This window comes from Chiloscyllium plagiosum, chromosome 20, assembly GCF_004010195.1.
Source record: "Chiloscyllium plagiosum isolate BGI_BamShark_2017 chromosome 20, ASM401019v2, whole genome shotgun sequence".
NCBI classification, from domain to species: domain Eukaryota; kingdom Metazoa; phylum Chordata; class Chondrichthyes; order Orectolobiformes; family Hemiscylliidae; genus Chiloscyllium; species Chiloscyllium plagiosum.
Genome location: NC_057729.1, coordinates 26,381,528 through 26,403,284, shown reverse-complemented (window position 1 = coordinate 26,403,284; position 21,757 = coordinate 26,381,528). Strand labels below are relative to the sequence as shown.

Genomic DNA, 21,757 nt, shown 5'->3' with positions numbered 1-21,757 from the left:
AGAGGCTAGGAATACTGTGGCAGGCAACTCACCTCCTGAGTCCCCAAAGCCAGTACTCCACCTGCAAGGCACAAGTCAGGAGTGTGATGGAGTATTCCCACTTGACTGAGTGGATGCAACTCCAATAACACTCAAGCAGCTTGATGCCATCCAGAACAAAGCAACCCGTTTAAGTGGCATCACATCCACAAGCATGCATTCCCTCCACCACCAACACTCAGTAGCAGCTATGTATACTACAAGATGCACTGCAGAAATTCTCCAAAGATTCTTTGACAGCACCTTCCACACCCATAATCACTTCTATCTGGAAGGACAAGAGCAGCAGGTACATAGGAACACCATCACTTGCAACTTCTCTTCCAAGCCGCTCACAATTCCGACTTTGAAACACATCACCGTTTGTTCACTTTCGCTGGATCAAAATCCTGGAATTCCCTCCCTAATGGCATTGTGGGTAGAGCACATGGGCTGCAGTAGTTCAATAATGTAGCCCACCACCATCTTCTCAAGGACAACTAGGGATAGGCAATAAACACCGGCTAAACAGTGATCCGCTCATTCCACGAGTGAGTAAAGTCATACTCATGAAATCACACCTTACACACAATATTTCTGATACCACTATCATGATTCCTGGCTATGTCCTGTCTCAGCAACAGGACAGAACAACCGGAGGCCAGCACAGTGGTACAGAGTAAATAGCAAGCTGCCCTCAGCATCCTCAACATTGTGTTCAAACCCCATGACGTCAGGTCATCACAGGGGCATCAGATCAAACAATGGCAAGGAAACTTTATGCTGTTAACCATTCGTCAGCTGATGTATCAGCCCTCCACCACTTTGAGCATCACTTGGATAAAAGAACATGGCTGTTAGAGGAATGTGTGGAAGATGGTGACAGAACCAACAAGGGGGAAAAAACCTGCTCTACCTCATCCTCACCAATCTGCCTGTACATGACATTATTTGTAGGAGTGATCAAAGTAGAGTCCTGATGGAGATATCTCCATGTTGAGGATACCATCTATCATTGTGCAAGACACTACAACCTTGCAAAATGGAATAGATCTTGGACAGATTATCAACTGCACAAACAATATATCAGATCTGCAATCTTGCCATATCCAATTGTTACTTAATGCAGGATGATCTATATGGACTTCATATAAGGTGTTCAACAAGGTTCCTCATTTCTCATGCTAGACTGGTTAGCAAGGAACAATCACACGGAATAAAGGGGAATCTAGCTGTCTGGCTATATAAACTAGCTTGAAGGTAGAAGATAGATGGTGGTGATGGAGGGTTGCTTTTTAGACTGGAGGCCACTGTGACCAGCAGTGTGTCACAAGGATCAGTGCTAGGTCCACTGTTTTTCGTCATTTATATAAATGATTTGGATGTGAAAATAGGAGGAATGGTTAGCAAGTTTACAGATGACACCAAAACTGGAGATGTAGTGGACAGTAAGGACGATTACCTCAAAGTACAACAGGATCTTCATCAGATGGGCCAATGGGCTGAGGAGTGTCAAATGGAGTTTAATTTAGATAAATGTGAGGTCCTGCATTTTGGAAAGGCAAATCAGTTCAGGACTAATGGTAAGGTCCTGGGGAAGGCTGTTGAACAAACAGACCTTGGAGTGTTGGTTCATAGTCCTTGAAAATTGAGTCACAGGTAGAAAGGATGGTGAAAAAGGCATTTGGTATGCTTGCCTTTATTAGTCGCTGCAATATGTACAGCAGTTAGGAGGTCATGTTGAGGTTGTATAGGACATTGGTTAGGTGACTATTGGAATACTGCATGCAGTTCTGCTCTCCCTGCCATGGAAAGGAAGTTGTGAAACTTGCAAGGGTTCAGAAAAGATTTATAAGGATATTGCCAGGTTTGGAGTGTTTGAGCTAAAGGGAGAGGCTGAATAGACTGGGACATTTTCCCTGGAGTGTTAGAGGCGTAGGGGTAACCTTATCGAAGTTTATAAATCATAAGGGGCATGAGTAGTGTAAATAGACAACGTTGTTTCCCCAGAGTGGGAGAATCCAAAACTAGAGGGCACAGGTTTAAGGTAAGAAGGGAAAAATATAAAAAGGGACCTAAGGGCAACATTTTCATTCAGATGGTGGTTAATGTTTGGAATGAACTGTCAGAGGAAGTGGTGGAGGCTGGTACAATTACAACATTTAAAAGTCACCTCGATAGCTATAGGAACAGGAAGGTTTTCGAGAGATATGGGACAAATGCTGGCAAATGGGACTAGATTTATTTCAAATATCTAGTTGGCATGGACATGTAGGACCAAAAGGTCTGTTTCTGTGCTGTATATCTCTCTGACTCTATGACTAAGAGGCTCCACAAATATCCCTAACCTCAATAATGACTGAGTCTAACACATCAGTACAAACATACAGCTGAAGTAAACACAACAGTCTTCAGTCAGAAGTGCCAGGTGGATGATCTGTCTCAGCCACTCCAGGAGGTCCACAGCTTCAAAGATGCTAATCTTCAACTCAATTGATTCATTCTATATGATACCACAAAAGTTATTGACCTCACAATATTTTTGCAATAGTATTTGAAGATCCATTATTCCAAACTTGACGCAATTTCCAAATTAGCCAAGCAATTTCAGTACAGCTGCAACATTGGCATCTCCTAACCACCTGGAAAATTGCCCAGCTATGTCCAGTACACTGAAATCAGGACAAATCCAATCCAGCCAATTACTATTCTATCAGCCTACATCTGATTGCTAGTAAAATGATGGAAAGATGTCAATAATACTATCAAGCCGGACTTGCTGGCAATAAATTGCTCACTAACACACTATTTGGGTTCTAGCAGGGACACTTAACTCCTGACCTATTACAGCCTCAGTTAAAATAAGGACAAAATACTTTAACTACAGAAAAGACAGGAAGTTGGCTAACGTGGTGCCACTGTTTAAGAAATGCAAGAGCAAGCCAGGGAACTATAGACCCGTGTGCCTGACATCAGTGATGGGCAAGTTGTTGGAAGGAATCCTGAGGGACAGGATGTACATGTATTTGGAAAGGCAAGGACTGATCAGGGATAGTCAAAATGGCTTTGTTAGTGAGAAATCATGTCTCAGAAACTTGATTGTGCTCTTTGAAGTAACAAAGAGGATTGTTGAGGGCAGAGCGGTAGATGTGATCTATATAGACTTCAGTAAGGCAGTCGACAAGGTTCCGCATGGGAGACTGGTTAGCAAGGTTAGATCTCATGGAACACAGAGGGAGCTAGCCATTTGGATTCAGAACTGGCTCAAAAGGTAGAAGTTGGTGGTGGAAGGTTGTTTTTCAGACTGGAGGCCTGTGACCAGTGGAGTGCCATATGGATCGGTGCTGGGTCCACTACTTTTCATCATTTATATAAATGATTTGAATTGGAGTATAAGAGGTATAGTTAGCATAGTTTGCTGATGACACCAAAATTGGAGATGTAGTGGACAGCAAAGAAGGTTACCGCAGATTACAACAGGATCTTGATCAGATGGACCAATGGGCTGAGAAGTGGCAGATGGAATTTAATTCAGATAAAATGTGAAGTGCTGCATTTTGGGACAGCAAATCTTAGCAGGACTTAGACACTTGATGGTAAGGTCCTAGGGAGTGTTGCTGAACAAAGAAACCTTGGAGTGCAGGTTCATAGCTCCTTGAAAGTGGAGCCACAGGGAGATAGGATAGTGAAGAAGGATAATTAAGAAGGTGCTTGGTATGCTTTCCTTTATTGGTCAGAGTATTGAGTAACAGAGTTGGGAAGTCATGTTGTGGCTGTACAGGACAGTGATTAGGCCACTGTTGGAATATTGCGTGCAATTCTGGTCTCCTTCCTGTTGGAAAGATGTTGTGAGACTTGAAAGGGTTCAGAAAAGATTTACAAGGATATTGCCAGGGTTGGAGGATTTGAGTTATAGAGAGAGGTTTTCCCTGGAATGTCGGAGGCTGAGGTTTATAAAATCATGAGGTGCATGGATAGGATAAATAGACAAAATCTTTTCCCTGGGGTGGTGAGAAGGCATAGGTTAGGGTGAGAGCGGAAAGATATAAAAGAGACCTAAGGGGCAACTCTTTCACGCAGAGGGTGGTACGTATTTGGAACAGGCTGCCAGAGGAAATGGTGGAGGCTAGTACATTTGCAACATTTAAAAAGCATCTGGATGGGTATATGAATAGGAAGGGTTTGGAGGGATATGGGCCGGGTGCTGGCAGGTGGGACTACATTGGGTTGGGATGTCTGGTCGGCACGGACAAGTTAGACCGAAGGTCTGTTTCCGTGCTGTACATCTCTATGACTTTATAAATCTAGGTAACTTCCCATAGACAAGCAAGGCCACACTTGATTGAGTGTGGCATTAAGGAAACCAAGCAAATCTAAAGCCAATGAGAATTACAGGAAAGCTGTCTCCTGGTTGGTGTCCAAACCTAGTATAAATGAATATAGTTGAGTTAATTTGAGACCAGTCATCGCATCTCAACCCCTCCACAGCCCTGCTGCCTCGATCTATTAATATGCATTGTGGTCAGGCCAACAGCAGACCAACGAAGAGGTCCTCTGATTTGCCCCAGCCTTCTCTGTAATGGATGCCCAAATGTAACCAAAAAGACAACAGAAGACTACTGAAATAATTGAAAAGGGGTTGCATCTTCCCACAATCTATATACATGTGGTCTATGGACTCCACAGCATCACAGAAAAGACGGCTGACCTGAAAGTAGTGTACCACCTTGAGCTACAATTACATAGCATCATTGCTTGCAGATCCTTAATGGAAAGCAGGAGAACTTCTATTCAGTGATCCCTCGAATGGCATCCATCACTGCCTGGCAGAAGAACACCAAGACATGGAGGAAGATGAAGGTGAAGTGAATTGTGTACAGGAATCCCCTCCATGCCAATGAAAAGGCACTATGGGAATTTTCATCAGATGGTTAACGGTGAGGCATAAATCCCTGAGGGAGGTTCTGGAACACAGGCCAGTGTAGAATACCATCCGAGCAAGGTACACTCAGACAGGAGTCCAGTACAAACCTGAACCTCCTCCAACCCATGAGTACTGCAGGGGCTAAGCACCATTAGTTTTAAGCTTTGGATACTTTTGTTGTGAGCTGGATATACCAGTTGCTACAGTAAATTTCAGCCCACTCCTCTACCCCCAGTACATCACCCAGGCAGCCACAGCTCTCCATCTGCCAGCCACTCAGATCTTGATAGTTGGGGTGTAGATTCCTGAGGAGTAACTTTCTAATGACTGTCACTATTCCTGATGGGAGAAAGCTACAATGCATGTTCCAGACATTGATCACAACTTGATAAATGACAGGCAGTGCCTTTTGGAAGCCCTGTAGAATTTCCCAAGCTAGAAACAGAAACCATATGTCATAATTCAGGTCATGCACATAGTGAATGAAAAATGTAATCAGAGCATACCAGCTGTCCAAAGATGTGATTAGATAGATTGGCTGGGGTAAAGTGCCCTGTAGCAGCCAGGGTTGTGCAGATTAGGTGTATTACCATAGTTAATGCAGGGTTACAGGAATAGCGTGAGGTTTTGGGCATAGGTGGGATGCTCCTTGCAGAGTCAGTGCAGACTCTATGCGCTGAATGGCCTCTTTCCACACTGCAGGGATTCTTTGATTCCGTGATCTGGGAGCAGGCTCAATGTAAAGGTATCACTGCAGGATCTGAAAGCAGAGATCGCTAATTGGGTAAGAAGCTAGTTCATTTTAAAAATTTTTAATCACTGGCCAAACATCCAACTCCTTTTCTTTTAAAATAAGCTAAATTAAAATCAAAACCTTCCCACTAAAAAAGTGTTGTAACACTTAACCAAAGCCAAAAAGAATGAAATTCAGGGAAATTACAAAACGTTGTGGCAACAGAAACGTATGCAACCCTGCCTCCATGATGCCACCTAGCCTGAAAAGCTTGAAGTCTATCAGTGAACACAAGTTGCTCCTTCTCCAAGGACACCCAGTTGGAACACAGCAAGGGAGTGAAGCAGATAGTTGGGAACTATGACTTTGGCTATGACCCATTGTTTGCTTCAGGGCTATTGTAACACTGCCATGAAGAGAAGAACACAGCTGTTTTTTTTTTTATTTTAATTAAACACCACCAATTAAATGAAACACCCAATTCACAAATTACTCAACAGTATAAAATAGAACTTAGAACAGTACAGCACAGTATAGGACCTCTGGCCCTCATTGTTGTGCCAACCTCTTACCCTACTCTAAAGTCAGACCATCTTACATATCCTTCATTGTATTATCTTCCATGCCCCAATGTATTTGACTCCACTACCACTGCCAGCAGTGCATTCCACGCACCCAACACTCTGTGTAAAGAACCTGCCGATGACATCTCCCCTAAACCTTCCTCCAACCCCCTTAAAATTATGCCCCCTCGATGGACATTTCCGTAATGGAAAAAATCTCTGGGTATCCACTCTATCTATGCCTCTCAACATCTTGTACACCTCTATGCCCCAAAAGGTCTAGGTCACTCAACCTTTTTTCATAAGACATGCCCTCCAGTCCAGGCAGCATCCTGGCAAATCTCCTCTGCACCCTATCCAAAGCTTCCACATCTTTCCTATAATGAAGTGACCAGAACCGAACACAATATTCCAAGTATGGTTCAACCAGCGCTGTATACAGCTGTAGCATAACCTTGCAGCTCTTAAAATCAATCCCCCTGCAAATGAAAGCCAACACACCATACGCCTTCTTAACAATCCTAACAGCTTGGGTGGCAACTTTGAGGGACCTGTGTGCATGGACCTCAAGATCCCTCTGTTCCTCTACACTGCCAAGAATCCTGCCTTTAAAATTGTATTCTGCATTCAAATTCGACCTTCCAAAGTGAATGACTGCACACTTTTCCAGGTTGAACTCTCTCTGCCACTTCTCAGCCCACTTTGCATCCTATCAATCTCCTGTTGCAACCTACAACGGCCCTCCACACTATCTACCAGCCTATGTGTCATCAGCAAACTTAGTACCAACCTTCCACTTCCTCATCCAAGTAATTTATAAAAATCACAAAGAGCAAAGGTCTCAGAACCGATTCCTGCAGAACACCACTGGTCGCCGAGCTCCAAGATGAATACATTCCATCTACCACCACCCTCTATCTTCTATAGACCAGCCAATTCTGTATCCAGACAGCCAGATTTCCCTGTATCCCATGCCTCCTTACTTACTGAATGAGCCTCCCATGGGGAACCTTGTCAAATGCCTTGGTGAAATCCATGTACCCTACATCCACTGCTCTACCTTCATCAACATGTTTTGTCACATTCTCAAAGGATAACGTTTGTGAGATGTGATCTGCACCTCACAAAGTCATGCTAACTATCTTCAATCAAACTATGGTTTTCCAAGTAATCATAAATCCTGTCTCTCAGAATCCTCTCCAATATTTTGCCTTCTCCAGGCACAAGACTGACTGGTTTGTAATCCCCAGGATTATCCCTATTCCCTTTCTTGAACAGGGGAATACTATTTGCCACCCTCCAATCATTGGACAGTGAGGCTACAAAGATCATAGCCAAAGGCTCAGCAATCTCTTCCGTCACTTCCTGTAGTTACCTAGGGTATATCCCACCTGGCCCAGGGAATTTGTCTATCCTTACGTTTTTCAAATTTTTCAGCATATCCTCCTTCCTAACATCAACCTGTTCTGGCACTTCAGTCTGTTTCACACTGTCCTTAGAAACGTGACCACTGAAGCAAAGTATTCATTAAAGGACCTCCTGAACCTCCTCCAACTCCAGGCACAAGTTCCCACCACTATCCCTGAGCAGCTGTACTCTCATTCTGGGTATCCTCTTGTTCTTCACATAAGTATAGAGTAACAGCTATTAAAAATAAAAAAAAAGGTAGAAAACAAAGGAGGGGTGAAATTAAAATGCAGTTGGTAGGGAAATAATGCACCCAAGCGCCTGTAGTATCCACAGTTCTATAGAAACTGCTCTGAGTCAACTCCGGAGCTATCTGCTTGACTTGAAAGGGACTTTTATTTCTAACATGGATAACAATCTTAAGGTCAGCAGTGGGGATATTCACTGATGATTGCACAGTGTTCAGCCCTAGTTGCAACTCCTAAGATACTGAAGCATTCCCTGTTCAACTATATTAAGGAATTGTCAATATCTAGGCTTGGACAGAAAAACAGCAATAAACATTCCTGCCACACAAGATCAATTCCCAGCAAGACAGAATTGAACCATTGGTCCTTGACATTTAATGGCATCACCACTGAAATCTCCTCCTGTCAATATTTTGTAAGTTACCATTGACCAGAACTGGCCCAGCCATCTAAATATTGCGGCTACAAGAGAGATCAGAGGCTAGGAAGTCTGTGGTGAGTAACTCACCCCCTTACTCCCCAAATGCTTTGCATCATTTGCAAGTCACAAGTCAGGAGTGTGAAGGAATACTCTCCAATCGCCAGGGATGAGTGCAGATTCAATAGCACTCAAGCAGACTGAAACCATTCGGAAGATATCAGCCTAATCATTTAGTATGCCGTTCATAAATATTCACTCCCTCCCATCACTGCCGTACATTCACAGTATTGTGGACCACCTAAAAGATGCACTACAAAAATTCATCAAAGCTCCTGAGAAAGCATATTTCAAACCCACAATCACTGTGACCTAGAAGGTCAAGAGCTGAAATTGTAGAGGAACACCTTCACCTGCAAGTTTCCCAGCAAGCCAATCATCATCCTGATTTGGAACAATGTCGTATTCCTTCTCTATCACTGAGTCAAAATCCTGGAAGTTCCCCACCCTCCACCAGCATTATGGGCGTACCTTCAACAAATAAACTGCAATGGTTCAAGAATGCAGAAATCTTCTCAAATGCAATGAGGGCTGGTCAATATATCTTGGTCTATCTAGCCAGAGAAGCCACAACCTTAATGATTTTAAAAATGATTAAATCTGAAGGTGTTGCCTTCTAGCCTGTGACTCTAGCCTACCCTTCAATCACTTTGCTGTACTAAATAACTGCAGAAAAGTAATAAAACCAAATGAACAACGGGCATCAATTCAGGTATCAGAACCAACGAGCTGTACCCTGTCAACCCTGCAAACCTACTTTGCTAATGTCCTGGGATTTGTATCAAAATTGAGACAACCGTTCCACAGACTAGTCACGCGGTAGCCTGCCAGAATCATGCTCACAACTATGTTCTTCACAATTCTGGAGTATGTCTTTTCTACAAAATGAACAGAACCATTTTGGTACCATATCAAATGCAGGGAGTTGGTTACCTAAGAGCTCTCAACATTGATCCTGGACTCAGCAGTCTCATAGCATCAGGCTAAAAATTGACAAGGAAACACCTTCCGATGATTATTGCCTCCTGTCCTCCCTCAATTGATAAATCAGTATTTCGCCATGTTGAACGTCAATTGGAAGAGGTGCTGAAGGTGACAAGAGGTACAGAATATACTATAGCTGTGGGATTTCAATCTCACATCAACAATGGTTTGTAGCACTACTGCTGACAAACCTGACAAAAACTGAAAAGGAATAATTGCAAGACCAAGCCTGTATCTGGTTGTCGGAAGAACCTACATTACCTTGCACTTACTCATCAGCATGTCATAGATGCATCCAAACACAATAGTATCAGTAGAACTGAACACCAACCAAATAGTTCTGTGGAGATACAGTCCTGTCTTCAGAGATATTGTCCATTTGCTGGATGGCAGTACCACCACGCTAAGTGAGATTCATACGGAATTAATTGAGCAGCTTAAAACTGGGCATCAAATGAGATGTCGCGAACATGAACAGTGAAACTGCTTCACTACAATCAATCACCTGTAGTCCTTGACAACTTAACTCAACCATTACTATCAAGCCAGGGGCTCAACCCTGGTTCTAGGAGTAATGCAAGAAGGCATGTCAGAGTCAGCACCAGACTTACCTAAAACTGAGATGTCAAATACACTACAATATAGGATTGCATACCAAATAGATGTAGCATGCAATAGTTCAAACTAAGCAATCACAAAATCAATGGATCAAATCTAAGCTCTGCAGTCCTGCCACAACCAGTCATGAATAGTGGTGAGCAATAAACCAGTGGTGGTAGCTCCACAAACAAACAATCTATCCTCAAAGCCAAGGCAGCCCAGCACAGCATGCCAACTACTAGGTTGCAGATTTGCAATGACCTTCAGCCAAGAGAACTAAGTAGATGATCCAGTTTGGAATGCTCCAGAGAACCCTACCATCACAAATTCAGTATTCAGCCCACAGCCAAGTAGGTTAGCATGAGATTTAGTAATTGCAGTACAAACTCTATAGCTACTATCCTCAGTGCAGCTGCATAGTATAAACAAAAATTGTTCCATATATATAGTTTAGAAATTAGTTATTTTTATTGGCTTATCTTCTGAAACAACTGGTGATTGTTTTTTTCTGAAACAGAGAAAATCTGCCCAGAGATCAATTTGCTAACAAATAGGAATCCTGAATTACACGCCCAGAACTGAAAATAATCCATTGTGGAACTTTCTAACATAACTAGTTGTGAAAAGCTACTCAAATGCTGTCCTGCATTTATATTTTGAATTTGAGTTGAACCAGTAAATTTGAGAAATAACTTCAGCCACCCTATGCACAATGTTGGAAATAAGAAACCATTTCTTTTAAAGTATCAAACATAATTGTGTTATGCAAAGTTTTAATTTTTTCAGTTCACACCCAACTCCACAGAGCTCACTCTGTGGAATTATTACTGAGATTGGGCTACATTTATAATTATCAGTGGAAAAAGTGTATTCTATTTTTCAGTGTTTCATTTATCATATTTAAAAGCAATTCTATTTACTTTGACAGCTCCTCAATATTGACTTACTTTTGGCAATATGATATTGGCAAGCATTCCAACATACATATGTGCCTTCAGATTCAGAAACCACTGCAAATACAGTTACTGAAAAGTGTAATTTTCCCAAATGCAACACTACGGTTGCCACATGTCTGTGCTAAGTTTACTAATGCCAAATCTGCAGATGTGCAAATTCACAGTTGTGAATGTGTAACAGGAGTATAAACCAAATACTATTCAGTCCACAATGCTGCCCTACACATTTGAGATTGGTCTAATGAAAACGTCCTCTTAGAGGAAAATTTGAAGTAAAACTACATTAATGAACAGAGCAAAAAAGTGTAGGTGTGCCATAGCCATACAACCACAGGCACAAATATGGTTCAAGGCTTCTCATTTAAAAAAAATCAGTATCTTTTCCCAGGAGGCCGGGATTCAAGTCCCATTTGCTCCAGAGTTGAGTAATAACATCTCTGAACAGAATGATTAGAAAATATCTGCCTGTTCCCAACAAAAGGCAATGGACTTCGGATAACTTTTTGATTTAACTTAATTTATTATAGATAGGTGTACATAAATATAATGGAAAGCTTTGCTTGTGAACAGTACAGGCAGATCATAGCAAGGATATACAGATCATAGGATGCTTAGTCAAGGAAGGTATACAGGTTACACAGCAGAGGAGGTGCATGAAGCAAGATCAACATTAACAAAATCAACATTATTTGAAGTTAGGCAGTCTACTCATCTGTCTAATAATGGCAGGGAAGAAGCTGTTCTTGAACGTGTTGGTGCATGTGTTCAAGTTTTTGTATCTTCTTCCTGACGGATGAGGGTGTAGGAGAGCATTACCAGGGTGGGTGGGGTCTTTGATGTAGGCAGCCTTTCCACTGCAACGAGAAGTGTAAATGGAGTCTATGGAGGGGAGGGTGGCTTCCATGATGTCTGAGTTGTAGACACCACCTTCTGTAGCTTCTTACAATGCTGGGCAGAGCAGTTACCGTACCGGGCCTTTATGCACTCAGATAATATGCTTTCTATGGTGCATCAATAAAAATTGGTGAGGGTCTTTATGGACATGCTGAATTTCATAAGCTGCCTGAGGATGAAGAGGCTTTGTTGTGCCTTCACATCCACGTGGGACATCCAGGACAGATTGGTGGTTCATCAGTGCGAGGAACTTGATGCTCTCAACCTCCGCTCCGTTGATGTGGATGGGTCATGTTCTCCTCTTTTCTTCTTGAAAGAAATGATCAGTTCTTTCATTCTGCTGACATTGAGAGGTTGTTATCATTGCACCACGACTTCAAGCCTCTATCTCCTTTTGGTATTCTAATATTTGTTTGATATCTGTCCTACCACCGTGGTGTCCTCAGTAAACTTGCAGATGGCACTCACTTAGAATTTGGCTATACAGTGTGGGTGTACAGGGAGTACAGTAGGGGGCTGAGAACTCCAGTGTTGAGGGCTCCAGTGTTGAGGGTTATCACGGAGGAGGCATAGCTGTTTATCTTCACTGATTGTGGTCTGTGGGTCAGGAAGCGAAGGATCCAGTTGCAAAAGGTGGAACCCAGACATAAGTGTCGGAGTTTTGACACCAGCAAATATCAATGCACTAAGGGTCCTCAAGGTCTCTTCAGTTGCCTTAAAAATATTGACGTCATGAATATCAACAAAAAGTTCAACTTCCTTGGCCTTCTCTGTCCAACATTTGTTCTTCATGTCGCAGATTCCTTTCTCAGCTTTTGATGTCAAGTGGGTGAGCTGCTTTTCCTTGGTCGTAGAGTCACACAGCACAGTAACAGACCCTTCGGTCCAACCAGTCCATGCTGAATATAATCCCAAACTAAACTAGCCCTGCCTGCTCCTGGCCCATATCCCTCCAAACTTCTCATATTCATGAACTTATCCAATGCCTTTTAAAATGTTGTTATTGTACCCACATCCACCACTTCCTCGGGAAGTTAAAAATCACACAACACAGATCATTATCCAACAGGTTTACTTGAAAGTACAAACTTTCAGAGAGCTCCACCTTTGTCAGGTAGATAATGGGGCAGGATCATAGGACACAGAATTTATAGTAAAAGATCAAAGTGTCATACAACTGATGCAACATATTGAACGTACCTCGATTGCTTAGAATCACTTAGAATGGAGATGCAGGTTTCGAGCGATTAAAAGTAAATCACAGAACTTCTTTTAAGTCACAGGCCAGAGGTAACTTAGGGTTGGATTTAAAAAAAGCTGGCATCTCAGTCCAGACAATGCATTAAAGGTGCAAGGTTAGAGTCTGCCCCAACCTTGAATCAGACTGGTTCTATTTCCAAAGTAGGAATTTTAAAAAGTATTACACGGACTGATTGCTGACAGATAGTGTGCTTTTTGAATAAAATAGAATGTAGCTGCAAATAGAAATTCACCCCATACACTTATGTGTGTTTGAGTGTAGGTGCGTGCGTTTGGGGGTGGGGGGGTGAGGAAAGAAAGAGAGAGAGAGCGCGCGCGGGAGAGAGTGTGACTGTGTGTGCGCATGCGCGCGTGTGTGCATGCATACTCTTGCGCTTGATAGAGTTGTAACCTATGATCCTGCCCCATTGCCACCTGACAGAGGAACAGCGCTCTAAAAGCTTGTACTTTCAAATAAACCTTGTGGACTATAACCTTGGTGTTGTGTCATTTTTAACTTTGTCCATCCCAGACCAACACCGGCACCTCCAAATTATTCCTCAGAAAGTTAATTCCACATGCAAACCATCCCCTGGTGTAAAAAATTTGCCCTTCCATCTTTTTTTTAAAATCTCCATCCTCTCGCCTTAAAAATATGCCCCCAATTCTTGAATTCCCTCATTCTCGGGAAAAGGCAATGATTATTAACTCTATCTATACCTCTCATTATTTCATAAACTTCGGTCAGGTCACTTCTCAATCTCCTACCCTCCAGAGAAAGAAGTCCCAATCTATCCAGCTTTTCTTTATAACTCAAACCTTCCATACCGGGCAACAACCTGGTTAATCTCTTCTGAACCCTCTCCAGCTTAATGATATCCTTCTTATAACCGGATGACTAGAAATGGACACAGTATTCCAGAAGAGGCCTCACTAATGTCCTGTACAACCTCAACATGCCTTCCCAACTCCTATATTCAAAGGACTGAACAATAAAGGCAAGTGTGCTAAATGTCTTATTAGCCACCCTGTCCAAATGCGATGCAAACTTCAAAGAATTATGCATCTGCATCCCTAGGTCCCTCTGTTCTACAATACTATCCAAAACCCTACCATTGGTACAAAAACTAAGTCATACAATACCTTTCACTTACCCAGACTGAACTCATCTGCCAATTTTCAGCCCAATGATCCATTTGATCAAGATCCCTTGGAAACTTACCAACCATGCCCCTATATTCTCATCCAAATCAGATAGATGTACAGCACGGAAACAGACCCTTTGCCGACCAGATAGCCCAACACAATCTAGTCCCACCTGCCAGCACCTGCCCATATCCCTCCAAAACCTTCCTATTCATATACCCATTCAGATGCCTTTTAAATGTTGCAATTGTACTCCATCACTTCCTCTGGCAGCTCATTCCATACACGTACCACCCTCTGCATGAAAAAGTTGCCCCTATAGGTCTCTTTTATATCTTTCTCCTCTCACCCTAAACCTATGCCCCCGAGTTCTGGATCCCCCACCCCATCCCCGTCCGCTCCGGGGAAATGACTGTCTATTTATCCTATCCATGACCCTCAATTTTGTAAACCTCTATGAGGTCACCCCTCAGCCTCCGACGTTCCAGGGAAAACAGTCCCAGTTTATTCAACATCTCCCTATAGTTCAAATCCTCCAACCCTGGCAACATCCTCGCAAATCTTTTCTGAACCCTTTCAAGTTTTACAACATCTTTCTGATAGGAAGGAGACCAGAATTGCACGCAATATTCCAACAGTGGTCTAACCAATGCCCTGTACAGCCGCAACATGGCCTCCCAACTCCTGTACTCAATACTCTGACAATACTCAAAGCTTTGACAAAGGGTCAGTTAGACTCGAAATGTCAGCTCTTTTCTCTCCTTACAGATGCTGCTAGACCTCATGGACATTGCTTGGTGGTGTAACCAACCATAACTGCCCTTTTCAATCATTTTGCTGAAATTTGGATCATCATGTTATTTACAGAACAGGACAGAAACCTCAAAGTTTTTCTGTGCCTGTCATGGCTGCTGATTGTTTTTGGCTGTCTTCTTGAGTATCAATACTGAACGAACAAGTCAATGGGTTCCTACTCCTGATAATCAGACAGTCCATTAAGAGGCAGTGCTTTAGTCTTGAATGCTGCAAACATTTTATGTCAAAAATGTGATGTTACAGATCATAGCATGAATTTTACAATTGTGGCAGCTGATGTGTACATGCAGTAACCTGAAAAATTCTAATATGTGCTTCCCACCACCCTCTGGTCTGTTACAATCTGAGCAGAATTTCATAATGCGAGAGGCTTGGCTGATATTGGCCAACTTGCCTTCCTCCAACTGGGACTTTTAAATGGATAGTTGACTACTTAAGAACCACGTCAGTTCTGGCCTCAATTTTCAGACCAACAGGACCTGCAAGAAACCCAGAATACAACCTGCAAAGACATGATGGAGATGAAGAGAAGCAGAGGGATCATGAGGAAAACCACCAGCAACTGCCTCCTTCCAACATTAAGTGCCCTACCACAAGACCTGTGCCCTATGGATGCTCCATTCAACCCTCTCCATCAACAGCCACACTTTGACAACCAGTCAGGGACACCTATCCACAAGCTTCACTTCCCATCCCATGGATTGGCTATCGGCTCTCTGGAGCAGGTATGATGTCCAAGTGAAGAGAGGAAATCTCACTCTCCAACCAATTAACATGGTGGCTCTTAAATGGCCACACAGAGCTTTTCCTACTTTCCCTGTTGGCTCTGGAAAACTGTACCAAAATATCCTGATCTACAAGATTGTGTTCAATATACTTGGTAAAGAGGTGCACATCATTTGACTTGGACTTTCCAAGTTCAAGCTTTCCAATTCTGTTTGGCCACAAGCATTGTATTCACTGTGAAGTACTGATCTTTGACCATGATGACAGCTGTGCAGAGATGTATTTCAGCTGCAATGGAAGGTTTGTTTCACTATGTTCTTGAGAGTCAAAAGCAGGTGCAGAAGTGATGTGGATGGCAGACTGCCCTTGAACATAAGGTTAAGTATCATGACCTGCTCATGAATCTGAACTGAGAATCATGCAGTCTCCTAATGAGACTCTTCTCAAAGTCACAGGTAGTATCAACACCTCCTGGAAAGAGCACTTTACAGATCTACTCAATTAGAACTCCATGGTGGACATGCACCCACTGGTGAACTTCTAACAACATACATTCAAAAGTGAACTACACAATGAACCAGCTCACAAAAGTGATAAATGCTGTCCAGTGGATGTAATACATCAAAGTTTCCAGTCCTGATAAAGAGAAAAGTATTGAGAGACAGAGACATACTGACTCTCAGACATATGTACTCGATTTCTGAAGGTCTGGCAGAATATGGAATTTCCACATGACCTTGTGATATGATGACCACAATCTTCAAGAAAGCAGATAAAATGAGCTATAGAAATTTCAGGGGCATGGCATTGTTATCAACTGTTGGCAAAGTCCTGGCTAGGTTACTTCACAAGTACCTCTCAATTGTACAGGAGGTCCTTCCACAGTGCCAGTATGGTTTTAGACCTATTAGAGGAACAACATAGACTTCATAGCACTCTAAAGATAAGTGCAGACAGCAGCTCATTGCTTTGCACATGGATTTTTTTTTATCTCACAAAAGCCTTCAACTCGGGAAATGAACAGCCCTAATCATTGGTATTGGGGCGATATCGATGTCTAGCCAGGTTCATAAATATTATCTGTCTCCAAAATGACCACATACAACTAACAATTCTCTACAAATTTTCTACCACTAACCAATATTAGCAAAGAACATAGGTGCGTCATTGCACCAACACTATTTTCAATACTTCTTGCATCTTAGTACTGGCTGCATCGCCCTCCATGCAATAATATGTGGTATGTGTTAAACACTTCAAATTCCAGATCAGCTAAAGGCCATAATTATGACAATAACTATATCCTGAAAGGACTGCAACATGAGATGACAATGTACAACAAATACAACAGAAGATTCATGTATTCTCTGAACCCTACAAAAGCATGATATTTACCTTAAATACCTGGAAGATCAAAGTCCTTCAACAACTCACTCTGAATGTATCAAATCCAATGCCTTCAACTGAGATTCCTGATGAAGCATTGGAAAAAGGTCTCACTTCACACATCTTGATAGCCACCTGTCCCAAAAATTCGTATTGAAGAAGTGGCATACCACCAAATGCAATGTGCAAGCTCAACATATAATAAATTATATACTTGAGTGTGAGAGTTATATCAAATCAGGTATCACAGACAGTGGATTGCTGTGGTTTTGAAGCTTGAACGACTCATTGACACCATATGAAACCCAACTTACAAATCACATGGGAGATCAAAAGAACAAATATAACGTGTCCTCCTAATGACAGATATTCAAGAAAACCAGCAGCTGAGGGTAGCAAGAACACCAGAGTAAGGACTCACAAATAGTGCTGAAAGAGTAAAAAGGTGCTATAATTCTTCTCCTGGTTCATCAGCAGACCCAGACCCAAAAGCTAATCAGAAATCACCACATTCTTTAACAAAGCTACCTATTACTCAAATTCTGATATTCCCAAGGACCCACAATCTTCAGCCTCGTCTCCCACACAATGTCTTTCACAGCCCTCCACGCGGTCTCTATTTCTCCAACTCTTGTAATCTCTCCCTCCTTTGACTCTATGCCCACAACTTGTACCATACAGCTTCCCCTGAACAGCCTCAGAATGTCTGGGAAATGAAATAACAATTTAAATAAAGGTACTGACATTAAATTCTGGTTGTCAGCACTGTTATATTTCCGAGTGGGTCTGACATTCGTCCACCATAAATATTAGATATTACTGACATGTAGGGACAGATATCTCATCACAACCAGGACCTGAACTTGCAAACATGTGATCTGTTCAGCTGACTATCATATCAGATGGAGTATTTACTCTTTAAATTATATGAGCAGCAATAAAGAATTGGTAGCAGGAATATTGTACAATTAAATAACCACTTTTTATAAACCTAAAGTGACAACACAGCAACATCCATAATTTTTCATGCAATTATGTCTTGCTAGATTAAATGCCCAATAACACCCAGAGCACCTTGACTCTTAACATCAAGCTCAGTTTCCTCCAGCATATAAGAGGTTTGATAATGTTTGAGCATAGAAGGTCAATCATGTGCCTGTGGAACCTGGATATATGTTCATGTTGTCAGTGACTATTGTGGTGCAAATTTCAGTCGCATTTGGCTGGTTATGCTAACATTTTACATTTTGAGCAGACTATCCTCCTTTGTAAGATTAGCATTGTAACCTAAATACAATTGTGCAATTTACTTTTTGCAAATGTATTCATCTTCTGACTGCTATCTCACAAAGTCATGTTCTCCAGCGGGAAGTGAAAGCTTCCCAACTTAAATTAGCGTTGTTCTCTAAATTTGCTGTGGAAATAAATATGGAATTAACTATTTACAGCTGTGAAAAAGGGCATATTTGTTGAAGTTATCCATTATAAACCATCCATTATAAAAGTTTGACTTTCTAGCAGCGAAATGTAATATGTCCCAAAGATTTTATGCTTACTGATAGATTGCTGCTGAAAATGAACAAGAGCATTCTGAACACACTGGAATGAAATATTCTTAGGTAGTTTTGTGGTGTTTGGGTAAAGTATGGAATACATAATTCAACAGGCTTCCCCAAGTAAATCAGCAATGGATCGAACCAGCATTCGCTTGGCAGTTTCGTATTAGATTAATGAACCAGAAAGAAGGCTCTGGGAACAAAGACATTTGAAAAAAGTTTTTGAAATAATAATGGCATAGAGAAATTGGTAGCATTGTAAAATTAACATAATATTCTCCGACTCACTGACTCATTGGCATGCAGCCAATGATCACGCTTACACTCAAGTACTCATTAACTACTGAAGCAAAGATCTAAGCACCTAGATTTTTTTATGCTTCTTAGTTGCAATGTTTTTCTACATGACTGGAGCAACGTGTAAAATTTTCATCAGCCAGTTATTGCAACCACAATATGCATAAGCTGGCCTGAATATGGACACTTTTTTTAATGTACTGTATTGCATCATTACTGTTACAGCAGAAATGGTATCTGCTTAACAATGCAAAAACATTTTAACTGTTAAACGCTCATCACTTTACTTAAATTTTGAAAAATTGTAAACCCAAACTCAAAATCTTGCATTCTAAACAAGAATGGGCACACCTCCTTTCAACCTCTAAGAAACAAATTACCTGACCAACTTTATTATTAAATGACTGTTTGACAGAATTCCCACTTAGAAGTGCCACCTAAAAACACTGCCAAACTCAAATCCAACTAGCATAAGGTTGCTCTATCAAATGAGAGCAGAGTTCAAACTTTGGAATTATTTTTATAATTAAAGTTTCGTGAAGAAGTTAAGGCTTTCACCTCATCAGGTGTTGTGCTAAATATTAAGTAGAATTAATAAAGAAAAGTTGAAGTTTTTTTTAAATTATGGATCGTATGCTTAAAAAAAGACACTGATCTCAAACCAAGGTAGGAATCACACAACACCAGGTTATAGTCCAAGAAGTTTATTTGGAAGCACTAGCTTTCAGAGCACTGCTCTTTCATCAGGTAGTTGTGGAGTATAAGATCATGACATAAAATTTATAGCAAAGGTTTTGCTACAAAATTCTGTGTCTTATGATCTTATACTCCACAGCCACCTGATGAAGGAGCAGCACTCAAAAAGCTAGTGCTTCCAAATAAACCTGTTGGACTATAACCTGTGATTTTTAACTTTGTACACTGCAGTCCAACACCAGCATCTCCAAATCATGTAGCTCAAACCAGTCAGCTGTCAATCCAAATTTCATTCAAGCTGTCCCCTCCTTCCTCTCCAAATGATTAGTCCCAATTGTTTCACATGCACTCTCAGTTGGAATTTGAATACAAAAACGTACTGGTGACATGGTGTATATACTTAATCATTTACACACTTTAATAGAAAAGGCTAATTAAAGCTTTTCCATTTAACCTCAATAAATCGGTTCAATATTTTCCACGCATTGGGGAGGACGGAAATATATATCATACAGACAAAGTTCCATACAAAATTAGTGGTATTTAAAAATATCAGCCATTACTAAAAATATAAAGATATGGTAAGTCAACACCATCTCAGCTTCTGTGCTCCTTAGGTAATCTAATAAAGATTAGATGTAAACCAGCAACAGAGGGAATAATTGCATGCTAGCATTAAATGGATTTAAGATCATCTTTTCAGGAGGATTTCATTCCTTTGTAGTTAATTGTCTCTTTCAGCTCCGTGGCATGCCTGCGCCATCTTATTTTTTTAATATGAGCATGTTCACGTCATGTTTCAAAAAGCGCACCAACCCACGTGTGCTGTATTTTAATGCCTTTGCGCTGACAGTGTAATCCTACGGCATCAACAGAAGGAAAAGCCGCCCTCAGGGTTTATTCTACTCTATTTACAACCGCCGCAATCGACCGCCGAAAAATGCAAGCAGCGGCGCCGCAACCAAACTTGACGGTGTGACCACACGCTGATGGGCGGCCGTCAAAACCAATCAGAAGCAGAAGAGCCAGCACCATGGTGCCCAGAAGGCCTATCGGTGGTGCCTATGGGCGGGGATTATCCGCCAGCGAGTTGGGTTGAAGCAACAAAAGGCGTTGGGGTGGTCAGCCCCGCGATCTGCAGCGACGCAGCTGACGCCGCCGTCCGTAACACTCGACGCCGTCCAGCCCGTCTGCGTCCTGACGTCCCGCAGACACCAGCGGACGGCACTCTCCGCGGCGACGACACGACCCGATCTTCAATGGAAACGCACCGGAACGGTCACTTATTACCTTGTGCGTGGCGGGGCGCCGGAGAGCCTCTTATTAAAACCCAAACCGAACATCGACCGGGTCACTGACGACGACGTAACTGTTTCTGGAACGCGCGCGCGCGCGGGCGGTGCGCAGGGCACGTCAAGCTCGTGACGCACGCCGGAGTGCGACGTACATAGACGTCAGTGCGTCACGGGTGGGAATCGAAGCTGCAGAGGGAGTCATGGTGACAGCTGAGCACAGTGTCTGGGATGACAGCTCAGACCACCACACCTTACCTACACACCCTTCACACACATAGTACTACAAGATCAGACACACCCACACTAATACAAGGTGAGACCACCACACCTCACATACACACCACACACCCCCAACTCACACACACATACAAGATCAGAACATTTCCAGCCACTCACTCTAATGTGAGATCAGGCCAACCCCTCAACACTATAAAGCAAGATCAGACCACATCTCTCTCACATATACACACTCTCTAATACAAAATCAGACCACCATACCTCACATGCACACACATTCTGTAATACACAATCAGACCACCATACCTCACACAGGAATGCAAGATCAGGCCACCACACCTCACACACAGGCACATTCTAATACAAGATCTCTCTCTCACACACACACTCTATAAAACAAGATCAGACCACCACACACACACACACACACAAATACAAGACCAGACCACCACACCTCACACACAGGCACATTCTAATACAAGATCTCTCTCTCACACACACACACAATAAAACAAGATCAGACCACCACACACACACACACACACAAATACAAGATCA

The 21,757-nt window shown here is 42.2% G+C and overlaps 1 protein-coding gene across 2 annotated transcripts in view; it reads right to left on the bottom strand.

Annotated features, from left to right (window-relative positions):
- The window catches only part of gmeb2 (glucocorticoid modulatory element binding protein 2), a 63,761-nt gene extending 42,724 nt beyond the window's left edge, over positions 1–21,037 (bottom strand). Inside the window, exon 1 of one of the 2 annotated variants that reach the window (XM_043710332.1) lies at positions 20,958–21,037. The gene's annotated coding sequence lies outside the window, so the exon portion shown is untranslated. Of the gene's footprint in view, positions 1–20,699; positions 20,780–20,957 lie in introns of those variants that run through there. The other variant, XM_043710331.1, reaches the window with a different exon arrangement.
- Positions 21,038–21,757: the final 720 nt, after the last annotated feature.